This window comes from Geospiza fortis, unplaced genomic scaffold, assembly GCF_000277835.1.
Source record: "Geospiza fortis unplaced genomic scaffold, GeoFor_1.0 scaffold130, whole genome shotgun sequence".
Taxonomy (NCBI): domain Eukaryota; kingdom Metazoa; phylum Chordata; class Aves; order Passeriformes; family Thraupidae; genus Geospiza; species Geospiza fortis.
Window position 1 is genome coordinate 12,021,525 of NW_005054300.1, and position 17,848 is coordinate 12,039,372.

At 39.6% G+C, this 17,848-nt stretch overlaps 1 protein-coding gene across 17 annotated transcripts in view; it reads right to left on the minus strand.

Annotated features, from left to right (window-relative positions):
• SORBS1 (sorbin and SH3 domain containing 1) overlaps window positions 1-17,848 on the minus strand; it is a 121,523-nt gene that overhangs the window by 103,064 nt on the left and 611 nt on the right. For 16 of the 17 annotated variants that reach the window (XM_031063203.1, XM_031063252.1, XM_031063191.1 and 13 more), the window contains exon 1: window positions 2,918-3,106. The gene's annotated coding sequence lies outside the window, so the exon portion shown is untranslated. Of the gene's footprint in view, window positions 1-2,917; window positions 3,107-15,957; window positions 16,017-17,848 lie in introns of those variants that run through there. The other variant, XM_031063064.1, reaches the window with a different exon arrangement.

Genomic DNA, 17,848 nt, shown 5'->3' on the forward strand with positions numbered 1-17,848 from the left:
GAAGTCTTGGTTGCTCAGAATATACAACTGTGGGAATTCAAAAACTAATCAAGTCAGGGCTGGTTGGGATTTCTTATAAAACAGGACAGCCTGAGTTATGTGCTCTTGGTCCTGGGAAACCTACCACATACAGAGCCAACAGAGTTTAATGAAATCTAAAAATAATTTTAAAAGTTATATGAACACAGAATCATGTGCTAAACATTACTGCAGTGTGCATAGTAAGGGACATCAATATTTAAATCTGTGCTTCCCTCCCTTAAGATATTACCCGAAATTACAATCAAAAATAAGAGACAAATCTCTCATTTCTCTGTATTGATTGAAGAGAAGAAAAAAAGTCATGCTCCGTGTGACAGATATGACTCTTCTATAATAAAGCTTTCAGCAGTTCTTTAATTCAGCATATGATTTTATATGGATAAATAAAGATAAAGCAGTTACCTAAAAGGTTTTCATAGTGCAATATTTTTTATCACAGCATTACCTAAAGGTCCAGTCAAATCCTATCCCTAATGTGCTAGGTGTTATAAAACTAGACACCTTATCAGACTATACAGCCAAATGAAGCATCATTACTGCCCATCATTCATAGGCCGGGAAATTTAATGAACACAGATGAAATAAAATGCTACAGATCACACAGAGTTCGATATTAAACTTGCTCCTCTTAGTGAGCCTCAGTTCACTGCCAAAGCTCATTTTCAGCTGCCACAGGGGAGGCTGGACAAGGCTGCTGCACCCAGTTATGCCTCCATGCAGTTATTTCTCTCGCTTGTTGGCCACAGACCATAGGTGTGCAAGACAGTAAATCATCATATGATGGCCATATAGGGAGGATATTTTACATAAGGGGAGACCATTCAGTCACCTCAAAGGAGTCTCAATGGAAATCTCTCCTGCAGAGCAGGCAGTAAGCTCTCTACAAGATGCTTTAAAAGCTATTAGCCACACTCTGGGTTCTGGCTCTTCCTCTAAACGATTGCCTTTGTTGAACTGTGTGCCTTAGGAAGTTGCAGAATAATAAAATTTGTCATTTAAATGCCAAGAAAATATTCTGAAAAACTTAACAGAAAACTGAGTCATGGTATTCAGGGCTGCTCAGCCTCCTGAGCTCAGACCATTAGAAGCCATCTCAAGTCACTGATGGGAGAACTGGGAAAGCACTTACGGGCGCTGCAGAGTGCAAATCCACTTGGGAACAGCAGCAGGGAGCCTTTTATGTGCAGCAATATATAATGTAGCATCAGTCTTTCAGAGTGACCATAAATTAGTAAGCAAGAGGATGAATAACTAAAGGAAGCATTAAAGTTTAAGTCAATCATGAGAAAGAGACAGGGTTACTATCTTCAGCTATCACCCAAATCTACCTAAACCAAGGTGGTTTTAAATGATCCTGGATCTACTATAACCTCTCTCTGCTTAATTTCATCTTGGTTTTCTCAACTAGAACAGAGGGGCTGTTCATACCATGGAGTTATGCCAAAATGAAATTAATTTCTTTTGCTAATTTCTTAAACCAGAGCATGTGGAAGAACTCCAGTACCCAAGAGCAGTTGCTGGGCTCTCTCCATAACATAGGCTACTTGTGGCCATACTGCCATGCCAATCTCAGGTGAGGTGAATATTGCAAGGACAGATGCAGGTGATTACTGGAGTAGAATAAAATTGGAAAACGAGAATGAAGAACCTGCCCTGATATCAACCACAATGCTTGTCTCAAAGTCCAAGTATCTGGTTGCTCACACACACGCAAACTTTTGAAATGAAAGAACATCTCTCATATTTATGCCAGAATAACTAAGAAACACCTAACCCTAGGTCTCATTCAAAATGTTTGAAATGTGCTACTAATTATTGAGTCAAATCGCCAAGTTTGAGTCTGGACCTAAATTGTTCCAGCTGCAACTGAGAAATCTATAATCAAACCCAAACTTAAGTTTCAAAGGCTTAAGGTCATCCTTGACCTTCTGTTAAATTAAGACAATAATTTAAGCCACAAATTAATTAAATCATTAAGCAGGATTAAAAATGAGCCCATCTTACTTCCAGTTTAAGTTTAAAAAAATCTCAACTTGAATTTGCAGTTTATGCATGGCATCTCTTACTATTTTTTTCAGGATAATCATTTGGGGAAATTTAACAGGCAAGAGATGCCTGTCTGAGAATGGGATTGATCAGGAATGCAGTTACAACAGAAAGAATTTCAGCAGACCATAAAAGAGAAAGAGGAAAAAAAAAAAAGAGCCTACTACAAGAACAGTCGAGCAAAACGCAACTGTAGTGAGTTTGGGCTGTTTCCCAGTACTCCAGGGGGAATTCTGCTATTTGCTGAGTTCAGTGAACATAATCTAGCACAGAAGGAAAAAAAAAGTGCTGCTGCTTTCCCCATTTTCTCAGCTCAGCTTCGTATGAGAAATCATATAAAAGACAGAAAAATTATTGTATTATTATGATAGCACACAGAGGCTTGCAAAGCAGATGTTCTCAGCACATATAAGAGGGACTGACTGGACTCTGAATAAAACTACACAACCAGAAAGAAAAAAATTAAGTCATTCAGCTGGCAGAGATGAATCAAGAAGTAGGGGACTCAAAAAGTCATTTGGAAATAACATCTCTAGTGATAAGTCAGTCTCATTTTGTTAAACAGCAAAAGGGAAGCAATACTTTCCACTACACCTAATAGACAGCATATTTGAGTTATTTTCCTCCAAGAATCTCAGTATGCAAGTTTAAGGAAATTAAAAATTGTTCAGAACATACACAAACAGTTAACAGGAAACATAAACTTAACTAATTGAAACAAAATCTACCCCCAAAACCAGCAGATACTCCACAAGTTATTTATAGCAGAAAATTTATACGAGATTGGAAAGGTCCTAAACCCAAACCTTCTGCAGTTTTAAATACTTACTTCTTGCAGCCAAAATCACATCACAGGAATATCCAGCAAAATTTTTTAAATATTGCATTAAGGAGCTTGACTAGCTGAGAACATGATGTAGCCTTTCCTTTGGACCATCCAGCCATAGGCATTTACTCATTCAACAGAAGCACAGAGTGTGATCCTGTGTTGCAGCCTTTTACATAGGGACACCAAAAAGGGGGGAGGGAGGGGAAAGCCCTTCCCCAAAGACTTAGTTCAGCCCACTCATTAAAATACAGAGTGGAAACAGCTGCTGTAGAAAGGAAGAGGATGTCTAAGCATTTTTTGTTAACCTTCATAGGTGCAAACTCATTTCATTCTGGAGTCTCAGTAAGAAAAATAATTTTTCTTTTGAACGTCACTCTTCATCTGGTATTGCTCTTTAAGAAAGTGACTCTAGCTCCACTTAAAAATAACAGTGTATAGTAAGCTCTCAGTTTTCAAAATCATTACATCTCACTAGGGGAAAACAGATCCCTAACAGGTCTCCCTCTCCACCATGCAAGCTCTAGTACAAGTACACGTGTGCTTTATAACACTTGAGTCTTCACACAATGTAATATTAATCTCAAATGAATTCCCACCAAGAAGTCCCAGGCAAACAACAAATACAAGCTCACTGATAGCAACATTTAGAATTGATAGCATGTCTCCTACAGATTAGCACCTCAAAGTTAAAACTAGATAAAGAACAGAGGGAGGAGGTAAGAACAATGAAAGTTCCTCAAGTGCTTGACCAGGAGACACTGGATAAACAAGGATTCTTCAGTCTCGGAAAGAGCTGGCAGAGGGGAGATGAGAGAGTGTTCTATTCAATCATGAAATCCACCAAAAATGCTAATCTGGGAATGGCAGCCCATTCCTTCTGGTAACAAGAACTAAGGGACACTAAACCTAATATTTAGGCAGAACTTTTAATACAAACAAAGGAAGTTATTTTCAAATCATTCATAGAATGATTGCAGAGCTTGTTGCCCATGATCTTGTAGAAGTCCACTCTGTGAGCAAACTCAAAAAAAAATGAAACTCAAAAAAATGAAAGAACAGTTCTAATCCTAGAATCTTTGGCTTGGGAAGCTATCAACCACGAGTTACTAGAAGATGTGGATATCTCAGGTATGGTAACAATTTGAATTTTCCCTCTACATGAATCCTTCCCCTAAACCAGTGACACTGACCACTGCCAGAGCAGCAGTGTACGTTAGAAGGATCTTTGAACCACAACTGTGCCCATTCTCATACTCCCATTTATCTAGTTTTCACAACACTCCTTAATGAGAAATTGTCTGTATTATTAGGTACACTTCAGAGATGGGGAACTAACTATGTACATCAAGGCCCAGAGTAGCACAACTCTTAGGAAATTTTGACTGGTATCCACAATTCAGAAGGTACGTACTATCCATAAAAGTCATCCTGAAGGGACTTTCTACTTCTAAAGGGCAGCACCCTTTCAAACCTCTGCACTTGTGACTCTTCCCTGTTCACTCCAGTATACCTACTCCACTGTCTACTTTCATGGCCAAAGTTATTTACTAACAGGAGCTTTTCTACAATTATTTAAGCAGCTATTACTCCTATTTTCTGCTCTCTCTTAGCCTACAGCTGCAAAAACTAAAGCATGCTGATCGTGAAATCTTACTGCAGCAAACCTATTTTAAATACATGCGTGCTTTTATGTATTATCAAATAGCATTTTTTGGTGTAAAGCAAGCTGGTTGTTCTTAGAGCAGCAACTAGCAAATAGATTGTGCAATCAAGGTTGTTGTTCTGTTGTTTGCTTTTTTTAAAATAAGAGATATATTTTTAAAATACTCTCAGAGTGGCCATTGTGTGGTAAAAGGGTAACTGCCTCCTGGCCTTGCTGGTACAATGGTTTGTCTGAATTAATACTGAGAAACAAGATACTTTTATGCAAAATAAGTAAATTGACTTAAGATTTTCTTCATATCAGGTCTGAGAAAATCAGACAAAACCCCTGTTTCACTTCTCTGCTCCTAATTTTAAACAGAGGCTTCAGAGCTTTTTGTCTCAGTGTGTTTAATGTTTCCTGGAGGCCTGCAAAGGCATGCAAAATATTTTAGTTCAGAGCCTCTATATGGTTGTAATAGGAAATAGATGTCTCCGTTAAAGAGAGGGGTTAGTATAGAAACAGATTATCTGAACGACAGCAGAGTCTTAAGTGTTTATTTCAAAGGGAAGGAAAGGACAGATAAATATTTACTGCTTTCTGTCCACATTGTAAAATACAGACGCTGCCCTTTTTCAGTTACTTCTTGTTTGGTAATCCAGGTTATTGTCTGATCCTGTTCTCTTGGTCAGGATTTGTTTTCATGTTCAAAAAAGTTCTGATGCCATCATTGACAGATACATCCTTTAAGCTGCAGAAGAGTTTCACAAAGAGAAAGCTGCTTTCTAACATGTGGGCTGGTCAAGATCTTTATGTTTGTACGAGATGTGTGGCCACCAGAAATGAATCACAGACTTTTTGGTCTACCTGGGAAAATGCACATTTCCTGTGTGAGGCTCACTGAAATAGCCTTTTGGAAAAAATCTGAGTGTTCCAGTGCTAACAAGCTGAAAAATGGTGGTGACACAAATGTAAAGAAGGGTTTGCTTCTTACTCCAATCCCCTCTCTCACTTGGCCCAACCTAATGGGTAAGTGCCTTCCCCTCCCCAGCAGGGTAGAGCATGATAGAACAAGAACAGATGTTCTCTTTCCTCCTGCACACACCTTAATCAATAATCTTCTGGTCTGATCTTTGATCCATTTGTGACAGGGAGCTTTGAGTCTGAGTCTCCTATTGCTGCCAGGTCCATCCTTTCTCCTTTTCTCACTCTTATGTACCTACTGCTAGAGAACAACAGAAGTAAAAGTAACTTTGGGACAATTACAATTTCTTAGATGCAGTCTTATCTTCCCTATTTCACAACTTGACTAAAATGGATGAGATCTCTCTTCCTTACACCTTCTTTCCCTCTTTTAATTAAAAGTTGCATGGTAAATCAAGAGGAATCCAGAGGGGCTTAGAGCAAATCTTCCTTTAGCTGCCACTACACTCTTATATAAGTAGATATTAAGGAAATGACTGATGGAGTTAAGTGCAGTAGGTGCAACTCAGTGAAATTTGGTTATCAAAACAACAGCCAAGGGGCAATCATACATTCTGTTCAGTAGATGAATGAGACATCAATACCAATGGGACATATTCTGGGATGCTTCTGTATGAACAGGCACTCCTCTTCATAAAGCAACTTAATTAAAATCCCCTAAAATAAGCAGACTTCTGGTAATTCAATAGCTGGATAGGAAGTCTCTAAGGTGTTACAGAGGAAAATGGTCATGCAATAAATACCATTTTCATCTGAACAAGTACTTTAGCACAAAGACTTCAAACACAAGTGGTTTTACAGATCTGGAAAGTTGCTGTCATGTTTGAAGGTGCAAATGGATAACCTTCAGCAGGCCCAGCTGATGAGAGTCACACCTGTATTATGAGCTGAAACAGCATAATCAATTTTTGCAGCACCTGTAATCCAACAAGATTTTCTGCGCAGCTCCTCAGAGTTTTCATCTTGTCTCACTTTAAAAATATATTTTTTTAAAGTAATAAATCAAGTTTGGGATACCAGTGGATTTCTCCCAGTTCTGTTTTCTCTTTACCCTCTTTTCCATGGGTGGAGCAAAGAGATGAAAAGGAAAGGAGAAGAAAGCTATTTAGACCAAGGAAGAGGAAACAGAAGAAAGGAGAACAATTTTTTCAAGAAAAGGAAGGGATTTCAAAGCAGAGAAGTGAAAACTTTCTGTCTCATTCTGGAAACATAATGTAATTATTCCTGACATTAAATCAGAAGATCTTCTTTTGCCACATTTTGTTATACACTTCACATCACCAGTTGTTTCCTTCTGGAAACACACACAATTATTCAAATTCAATACTAAGAGGGAGAGGGGAGTTGCACTATAAATGGACCAGATGGCCAAATGCACCAAAACAACAACTTTAGACTTTTGGTTCTGGAATGGGATGGACTGTATTACTAGTGATGCTATTACCTCTGGAAAATTCACAGTGATTTTATTAATACCTGTAATTATTAACTTAAGATACATAAGATTATTAACTTTGGCTTTAGACCAAAGTTTCTATGACATAATCAAGGTGTCCATGGGATCTTTCCCAAATTCTGCTACATTTTACTTTTTCAATCCACTTCTACAGTCTGTCTTGAAAAACAGCTTTGTGGTTCCACAGAGAAAAAGATCACCAAAAACTGTTGGTGAACAACATCTATCCTGACTGGTCTCTCATCACAAATCCCTAAAAAGTGGTAAAGGGCTACTGCCCTTTAACTAGCATCTGCAGGCTAATCAATGGGCCTGAGAAATCAGACACAACCCTAGATTCTAAATGCAATACTTTTGGATAAGCTCTCATTTCCCATTTTCAGGCTAACATGTACTAACAGTTCCTCAGCAGGGTTACCATTTAAAGAAACAAGCACTTCTTCAACAGAGAGCAGCAAGTTGTCTATGCCCTGCACTTTACATGACCATGGAAGATAAAGTTCATTTTGACTGAGTCACCACAAACTGCGAGGTTTAATCTGAAGTTCCATAGGATATTTTAATTCCCTGAGTAAAGAAGGTTCACATTTCTCAGAATCCATTAAAAAAAATGCACACTCTATGGAACCAAACTGAGATTGACCTAACTCGGAAAACTGGCTGGCTGAGGCAATGTGATCAAGCATCTTAGAAGCTGAGCAGAACCTCAACAGTCTCAATCGGTTCAGTGGATTGTGAAGCCTCTCCCTTCCTGCTCCCTTCCCCACCCACCCTGAAAGCACTCTGCTTTGGGAGTGGCTTTTCTCACCAGAGAAGCAAAACTTTCTTTTAATGTGGTTCATGGAAAGTTTAGCTGGTTTTCTTTCTCCAACCCACCTAGGCTGGAAAAAGACATTAGTCCCAACCAAAATCCAGTATAATAACTGGCCATCTGTGGACAGTTCCTTTCAACTTGCAAGGAAGCAATCCCACAATTGCAATTTCTTGTGTCTCATTATGATAATGGTGGTGTAACACAACCACGGAAAGAGCTGTACTGGAATTGAGTATAATTATTGTACAAGCACTTTCAGATGCCTTCATAAAAAAAAAGGAAAACAGGGATTAGATCAATTCTAGGGTCCTCTAAGTATAGGAAGAACTACCAACAAATTCAAGGGTACTAGAGGCAATGGACTGCATAGGATGAATTTTGTCTTTAATGATACACCATGGGATATAGAAACTGAGCTGTGCAGTATAAACAGTACAACCACGAGGCATAATGAATGGATTTATTTCTGATCCAAAGTCTGCTGTCAGTAACATGTATCATGTTACTGCTTTCAATGAGCTTTGGATCAGTCTCCCATGAGCACCATGTAAAGAATATGAAGTCAGACAATGACAGAAACAAGGACAGCATAATTTCACCAATGTATATGGGGGTAAAATTTACGTTCCAGGAAAATAGGACCTGGGAGATGCCACATATTATCAGATCACTGATTTACATAAAGCAATAGCTTTTATCAGTACCAGAAGCCTCAGGGTCACATACAAAAAACCAATCAGCAATTCCAGGAAAGCTGCAGCTGGGTATTCTTCCTGTTTGACAAAGGCACATAGCAGCTTCCCCATGTCTGTGAGGCTCCTTTTTTTCTTTGCTGGGTAAATTTTCAGCTGGATTCATTCTCAGTTCACCTGATCATGTCACATCAACACTAGAGCCAACACAAAGTAAGGCTGAATTTGGGATAGCGCGATATTCTTTCAGTAGCAGCCAGGACTTGGATCAGTTTACACCAATCCTGTAACCACAGATCCACAGAAGAACCTAAAAGATCTTTTACAGTCCCATGCAACAAAGTAAAAGCCAAGAGAACAATTCAGGTTCAAGAAACCAGGTATTTGGGAATAAGTAAGCTTGTACTTCCAGAGCAATGCATTTGGCCCTTCTAAAGAGCAAGAAACAAAGATCTGAACTGATTCCCAAGAACAGAGGAAGGTCTCAAAGCCCTGATCTTGCACCATTCCTCTTTGGCTGGCTTAATGCTCTCCAAGCAGATAATTTTCCTCCTGATTACAGGGTGATATCTCTCCCTCCATGAAGGACACACCATTTCTGATAAAAGGTTCTGTTTGTTTACCACCTACCCCTTCAGCATAAATCCAAAGAAAGCACCCTGCTCCTTTCCCTGGGATGAGTCTAACTCAAAGGCAGTGCACTACCCACAGACACTCCAAATTTACACTTTCATTCTAGACCAGAGTGGTCTCTTGGTCACAAAGCTGCAGTCTGGGTCCTCCCTCTGCCTAATTCCTTGATTTGGCTGAAGCTCTGCCTCCTTTTCTCTCCTGTTTATCACTGCAGTCCTGGTGGTCCCTGCACACTGCACAGCGGCTCCCCCTTCCCTCCTGCCTAAGTAAACTCTAAAATGCCTCCTTGCACCAGATGTTTTCCACGTGTTTCACTCTCTATTTTCTCCCCCACCCCCACCTATTCCAAGTCAAGTAACAATCTATCTCCTTGAGCCTTCAGATCCAGTCCTGGAGTATCCCTTAATCTACTTGTCCAGCTTGATTCTGTGGCAGGCAAAACACAAGTCTCTGCTTTTTCCTCTATGATAATACATGGGCAGGAGACAAAAATAAGCCTTAACCTTGGTACTGCCTTCAGTTTCCATTTCACTTTCAGATGATCAGCTTTGGCTTTGGTATTTTTTTGCCTTTCTTTCTGGATTAAATTTTACTTCTTGGAAATATTTTGTTAAGCATGATTAATATCTCTATCACTTGCCACTTTTCCTTCTAATCATCCCTCTGTTTATTAGCTGCCACTGAAGGTTTATTTACAGGTACAAATCTTAAGTTCATAGGTACTTCACAGGTCCCATCCCCCTTCTCTGTGACATTTTCCACTCTCCATCTGTCTTTCCTTGGCACCAGTGCCTGCAGTGGCAGTAGACATTTATACAAATTACCATCACTCTGCTTCATCTCTCAAAAATCGGTTTCAATATCAGCCCAATTCAAGCCAGGTTCACAAGCTTTTATTAACTGTCGATCAGACCTAAATCAATGAACTCCAGCTGGACCAATACTGTAACATCCATTTTAAGGTACTACATCTTCCAGCCACTTCAGGTTTTGCAGGAAAGGGATGGGTGCAGTGTTTCCATCCCCTCCTGTGCCATGTAATATTTCTCTGAGCAGGCCTACTCACTATAGCCCAAGTCCTGAACACAGTCATCAGTGCACCAAAGGAGCAGTAAACACACACATTCCATAGGCTGGTGGGCCACAAGGAGTGGGTGAGCATCTGAGAACACAGTGCCAAAGCTGCCGAGAGAGACAGCAGCAGAAGACCCCAAGCACCCCCAAACCTGAAACTAGAAACTCAAGTCACACAGATTTTGTCTAAACCACAGACAGTCCACAAAATACTTGTCAATAGGGGTTTCATTTTTTCAGTCCTGGCTCTGGTCTCAGTCAGGAGCAGAGAGTAGCTGGTGGATGTGCAGTTTCTGTCCCTCACAAATGGCCTTGAGCTGGCCAGAGGGGACAGGGCAGGCAGCGTGAGCAGCCCCCTCACTTCACTGGCAACTGTGTCAGAGAACAAAGGCCAGTGGCAGGACATCCCTTTTCTGACATCATTACTCCTGAATTTGCTGTGTCTGGGAAAGCAGCTCTCCAGCATGTGATTTCCCACATATCACCAGGGCTCCAATAAAAGCTGTTGCATTCAGCCAAATGTTTAGTACTCCTCTGATATCTGTATATTAAAAATTACTGTGGGGGTGAGGGAGAGCAAAAAGAAGTGTAATAGTCTGAGAATATTAAGTGTAGCACTGGGTGAAGAAAAATTTTGCTTTCCAAATGTCACATGCAGATTTATTGCAGGAACAAAATGGGTGTGTAGGCACTGAAAAGCCTTAGGCAAAGTGCTGCATTCATTTTCTGCATTACCCAGAGTCCCTCTCCAGGACTTGAGCTGTGTCACTTCACTTTTTGATACTTCATAAAGAGGCAAAAGTTTACACTAATGCTATATATTTTTAAAGGTTGTATACTCAGAGTGTTTCACTACACCCACTAAGATGGTCAAGACTGTATGCATTTTAATGATGAGCCTGGCTGGGTGGAAATTGCTGGGGAGTCCTGCTGCTCCCAATACTGCCATCAGACAGCAAGGAGGAAAGTACCAAGTGATGGCAGTTCTTTCTCAGCACCAGCTATCTCACTGCTTCATGTACACTTCCACTTGGACAGTTTTGGTTTTAAAGAGCAGAAAGGAGGGGGTTTGAGTGTGTGTGGGGGGGTTTTTGTTACTTGCTGAGTTTTTGTGGTTTCTTGAGGTTTTTTGTTGTTTTGGTTTGGGTTTCTTTTGGGCTATCTAGTGCCCTAGACAGTTCTGCTCAATGCCTGCTCATGTTATAACATCACTATTTCTCTCTTCCTATACAGTTCACTAGACTTAGAGATTTATTGAGATTCCATTTGGCTGGAAGCTCATTATGCACTGTTTCCTATAGCTCCTATATAGAACACATTTCAAGCAACAGATAAAAATATCTGTACCACTCTTTGGTTTTCAATTTCTTGATACTGCTGTTAAAAATTAAAAGGAAAAACTGTGAAAAGTCTCAAGAATTCAGTATATCAAACTAGGGAACAGAAATTCAGTTCTGGAAGCACTAAACAATAAAATAAGCTTCCCAGGTAGAGCAAGAGAAGGAAAAAAAGAGTAGAGCTCCAAAGACCAAAAGGTAAAAAGGACACTTGCATTTTGATCAGGACAGACCAGAGAAACTACATGTATACTTTTAAAGACAAAGGCTTTATTCTATTCTGTCCCATCCTCAATACCTGCAAGACACTTTCTATCAGATCTGCATACCGAACACACCACTTGAATGTTAAAAAGTGGCAAGAGAAAATCCTCCTATCCATTCCTGGCCATTTCATATTCAAGCTTATCTCACAGTTAACAGCTTCATTTCCATTCTTTATTACCTCCTTATCATCATAAACTCATTATCTTGCTTCATTTCCCATTTTCACTCTTTTTACACTTTCTGATTTGTTAGTTCCTAGACATGCAAATCCCTTTCTCCAGTCATCACCGTCTCAGAAATCACTTTTCCTTCAAACATTTCTCACCCTTCCTCCTATAAGCAGCTGTTCTCTTTGTTATTATCTAGGCAGGATTGAGACTGGAGACTCTACAGTGCAAAGAACAGGTCTTATTTATGTTTGTGAATCCTTGTCTAACTTTATGCTGCTGTGTAAATGTTTAATAGGTACTAATGCATTTGCTGGAACAAGCTGCGTTGCTAATACTCAGTGGACTGTTTGGATACAATCCTTGCTGACTGTCAGAAGCTTCTGGAATAAAACAAAATGCAGTTTTTTGGTGACATTGCAGTTTCAAAGCTAAAGAATCCAACAGCTGAAGTGGTCTAACAAACCATGGTAGTACCAGAAATGGCCTTATCTACTCTTTCCATGTTTGAAACAGGATAGAGCTTGAAAGCTAAGCACTGTGCATGTGAGATTGCATTCAGCTACAGCCACTGTACCTTATCTCCTCTATGTTATCTATCTCCAGACCTCCAAGGTCACATTTTAAACAAATATTTCATATCTTCGCTGTCTCCTTAATGTTGGATGAAGAGAATAGAATGGTCTTGTCCTCTTTTCACACTGGTCTTGGCATGATTTTCCTATGGGCTTGACTGTATCATGTCCTGTGTAGAATTAATTGTGAAATAGAAACCCCCGTGGCAGACCAGATGCATCGTTTTTACTTCAAGCACCAAATAGGATCTGAGTGATTCATCAGCACAAGCACATCACACAAGCAGCAACTGCTCAAGCAAACTGGGAATGAATGTTCTAGGCCTCAGGGCCAATGAACAGTGATGCTAACACGGAAAATGCAACAAGGACAGCAGGAGTGTCAGGCCTATGTGTCATCGAGTCTCATGCTAAAGCTCACAGAGACAAACAAACCATATCACAAATTTCCACAATTTGTGTGAAAGGAAAACTTCGGGGTTTGTTGTTTCTATATCAGATTGTTCCTAATGGTGAGACTGGTGATGGCAAGTCTTATCCCATAATCTTAACAATTTGTGCCCTGTTGCCATGAAATCCAAGGATATAAAGAGTCACTGTTGTGGCATGTTTGTAGGGGGTCTGAAATGAGGAGTGCTGGGTGGTGCCCATCCAGGCATCCACTTCCAACACTGCATCCTAGGATCAGGTTCTCTTTCCTGTTAATTTTAATGGAGTTTCAAGAACAGTACTCTTGATGTCTTAGCTTTGAAAGAGAATTTGACCAAGAAATGAATTGAGAAGGTTTTCCCAAGTGGCAGTATGCATTAGGAAAGAAAAATAGCTAAATCTGGTAGAAGAAAGTTCAAGCAAAAGACAAGTCCATTAGGAAAAAATCCTGTAGCAGTGAAATCTGTTGGACTCCATACAGTTTCTTCTGTGGCATAAAATACATGTCACCACTTCAGTCTTTAAAAGGAGACTAGACTAAGCAGTACAAAAATACATTGCAGAGCCACAGCTACATCAGCATGGCAGTAGAACTGACGAGCTAATAACTACCTTTTCTCTCATGTTCAAGATTATCCATGACAAGATTTCAGTACTAGTCAATATCTATTTTCCTGTAACCAACACAATTTTCAGAGTTCAGATTTGGCATAAATTATGACCTGCTTGGGAGGAAAGCTGTGCATGATTCATCAAGTGATGATTATTACAGATCTAAACGAAGGAGCACGGAGGAGAAAGGTTGCTTGCTGCAAATGAGTTAGGGACAGAGACTTTCAAAAAGATCAGAATGGAAACACTTTAGAAAATCTGCCCCTATATGACTGAAAGCTGAACTCTTTGGAGAAATTCCCACCCAGTTGCAAATGTTCAGCACTTGCACCAAAACCTGTCCCCAGATCTCTACCTGCTGTAACTGGTGTCATTATTTTCAAATAATATTAACTGTTGCATTGTGATCTGGACAGGTGGTACAATGCCTTTGTGCTTAATGCAAACTAATTTGAAACAAAGAGAAGATGGAGATCTGTTCATTGTTTTATATTGCCTCTAAAGAAGACAGTTTCAAGTACCCAAATAAATAATGAAAATAATAGAAAACTGAGCAAATAATCTTACTTGATCAATTCAGAGCTCACAGCTTGTAGGAATTCTAAACGTGTTGCTGAAAGTGTGTCCTTCACCTGTGAATTAGTTTTGTCAAGGAATCCAGACCGAATTCACAACAATGTATTTCTGTAGAAACTATAAAACCGCTTTCATAAATGTTTTGCTTTGTCTCTAGTTCCTTTAAAATCTACCAAGTTTGGACTCAGATATGATTTGACTAATTTGCATTCATTCTGGTATGAACTGAATTATGATGCCTTGTGTATTCATACAAGAATCCTGTCTTCAAAAGGTTTATTTCAAGGATGAACTGGTAAGCCTTGGGGACTAAGAAGCCCTTTAAAATTGGGGTCAAGCTAGGCAGTTAGATTCAAAAATAATAAATAAATCCATTTGGAGACAAAGGCCTATTGTATACCAGTCTTCCAGGAAAACCCATGGGCGGCTGAGAATTACTTGGGAAAACTTAGTGGAAATTAATTCCGACTCATTTTCAGTTCTTTCTTCCACACTGAAAAGAGGGGTCTACGGAGGCAGAAAAACATTGGTGAGTTCTCACAGGGTCAGGGAATATCTGGCATTGCAAATGCAGAGCCAGAAAATGTTCACATTTCCTGTACCACTGGAAGAGAGAACCCACACCTTCCCTGCCTATGGCTCATTGAGAACCCGGGCCACCACCAGCTCCAGCTACAAGAGGGTGGTGTATACTTAGAAGGTACAGAGAGGAATAAAACTTGCAGTCAAAGCTTATGTGGCACAATAGTTCAAAGGAACCACTTCCCACTCTCTGTTCAAAAGGAAGAAAAAAACTAAAAAATACAACTAAACCCAAAAAAGAGTCCCACTGTTCCTCATCATACTTTGCTTTCTGTTACTAGGCAGGCACTGTCAAGCTGACATGTACAGTTCATTAGAAATTAGAATTTTACTCAGGAATTTTGCATATATATATATATTAATCATTAGGTTAGATGGTTCTTTACATTTGTTCAAAAAAAGAAATATCATGCTGTATTATGGGCTTTTAAAGTGACAATTATAGAAAAACACTATTCTTTGCTCTTAACTTTGCAATCATATGTTAATAATTATTACCACATAAGCTATTTCAATTCTTCCAAGTTATACAACCAACTAGACAGCAAAGACAGCTTTGAACCTTTGAACATCCGGTTTTTATTTACCATGTTATCCTATTTTTAGGTCAAAACTTTACACATTTGCTGAAACCACTTTCTCTATGTCAGGCAGTTCTCCTGGTAAAACTCCTTCAGGTACCAAGCTGCTGAGGAGGAACAGTACAGTTTTGATTCAGTGCCAAACTAGAAATCCAGACATTCTTACAGAGAGTGAGGAAGACTCCCAGACTTGGCAAGGGAAGGAGACAGTGCCTCCTTTATGCCATGTTTTTTGTTCAGGAGGTGGAGTATTAAACAGGGAATGATTTAATTAACAGACACTTTGAAACCAGAGTCCACCTACTATTAAATAGCTCTGTTCTTGATCTTCAGCCTCTGAAACACCTATCATCTATTATCAGGCAGCCTAAACTTGAACACCACTTGCAACAGTACACAAACAGGATGATCACTGTTGTATGCATTAACCTGAATTCTCAAACTTAGTTCAGATTCAATGCAACTTTCTGGAGAAGACCTTTGAATTGTGTTTGAAATACTGCATTCAAAAATCAAGGAAGCTGTCATCTCCTGCCAATAAATTTGAATGTCACTTTTCTGGAAATTTCCATAGTGCCATTTAGATGAACGCAGAGGAGAATAACAATGCATAACATACCTTTGGCAGAGCTCAGAGAAAGAGAAGCTGCAGCTCTACAGGTATGTTCTGGACTCCTCCTAGAAAAGAAGAAAAACCAGTAAGTGTTATAGAATACAATAATCTAATGCAGCTGTTAGGGGGAAAAAACCACAATAAAATGCTCTCTCAGTTTAAAATAAAAGAAACCACCACCCTGGGGTAAACAAGAAAATTGGACAATTATTTCTAGCCCATCAATTCAACTAGCCTTGTTAGCCTAGCCTCTTAAAGCTAAGAGTCACCATTTGTCTGTGAATTAGCTTTTATAAGACAAGATCCTCCTTGTCTATATGAAAGCCAAGGCAACACCATTTGTGTTTATCACTCTGTAAAGAGAAGCAGTGCCAAAATTCTGCAACACCTACTTTAGCTGCTGAAATCCAGAGAACTGAATGTGCTGCTGTTAGCATTTGGAGACAGGAATATGTTTTGATCTAATACATCCTACACAGACTCACTTGGTGTCAAGAAGGTACCAGATTTTATAACAGGTTAAAATAGAAACAAATATGAAAACACTCTGCATGCAACTTATGCAGAGTAACTTCTACTCATTATATTAGAACTTTTTCAAATATAGGTTCTAAACCTTCTAAAAATACCACAGAAGTCTGCAAATAGCTAAATTCTCCTAGCTTGTCACAAAGAACGACTGCTTGATTGATATATATTAATGTTTTAATATTACTTTGACTATGCTGTGTTTAATTCAGAGTTATGTGAGAGAAGTTCTCATATACAAAGAAATCTGCCTCAGAACTTTGGCCTTTACTACTTAGCCAGGTGCCTTCTTAAGCACTTGCCAAGGACACAGCCTGTAGATACCTATATGTACAGATACAGTGAGTGTGCCACTGCTCCAGTGGAAGGTGTCCCTGCCCATGGTGAGGGGCTCAGAACTACGTGATTTTCAAGGCCCCTTACAACCAAATCATTCTAGGATTCTAAGATTTTCTAACCTACTGGTCCTTTTTCAGACTTATATATGTGTTAATATGTTCTTACGGGTACCCCAGTCAGTGAAGAATTTTCCCCTCCCTGTCACAATATTGCTACAGGGAGTAAAATGCCCTTCAACTTTCATATCTCTTCCTCCCTCTCAGAAAACAACATGCCTCACAGCTTTCTGGCACCCAGAAGTAAGGACTGGGGCTAGGAACGCCTCACCCCTCTTCACTCTGTGTCCTCAGTTTCTGATCCTTGTTTTCCTCAAGAGTCAATAGATAAACCCTACCCCTCTGGATAGTACAACCCACAGCCATGCCATAACACCAGTGGGCACACCAAATAGGTATCACATGGTACCTTCAAGCCCATTTCACAAACACACATTTTGCCTGCATGCCTAGCCTGGCTCTCTGTCTTCCTGTGTCACTCAGTTCTTAATTTCTCACTTACCGTCAGTAAAGTGGGAAGAGTTCTACCCAAACTGATGTGCTGACCTCCCTGTAAAGGCACTCCAATAATGAAAAAAAGAGAGACACACTAACAGTGGTAGAGCTGTATTCTCCATTTCTGTCCTATACTTACTCTAGATCAGATCTATCCAATGTCTATCTTATGCTCTAATGCCAGTGCTATTATGAAAATTACAGTTTCGCCCCCACCCCATATTAATTTATGAGGGGCAAATGCTGAATACAGGTTGCCTATAATGTGACAAACTGATTGTTTACCTGCACAAAAGCTTTTAAACTCAAGTCATGCCCTACCCTCAGCCACACAAATAAATGGCTCTGGAAATAGAAACAAAACAGGACAAAAAAATTCAGACCTCTACAAAAAATAAAGTCCTGGATGGTTTTTGCTAGAATTTAGAGTCAAAGGCCCAGAACAGTAAGCAAGACACAAATGCAAATTCCAGCAGGAA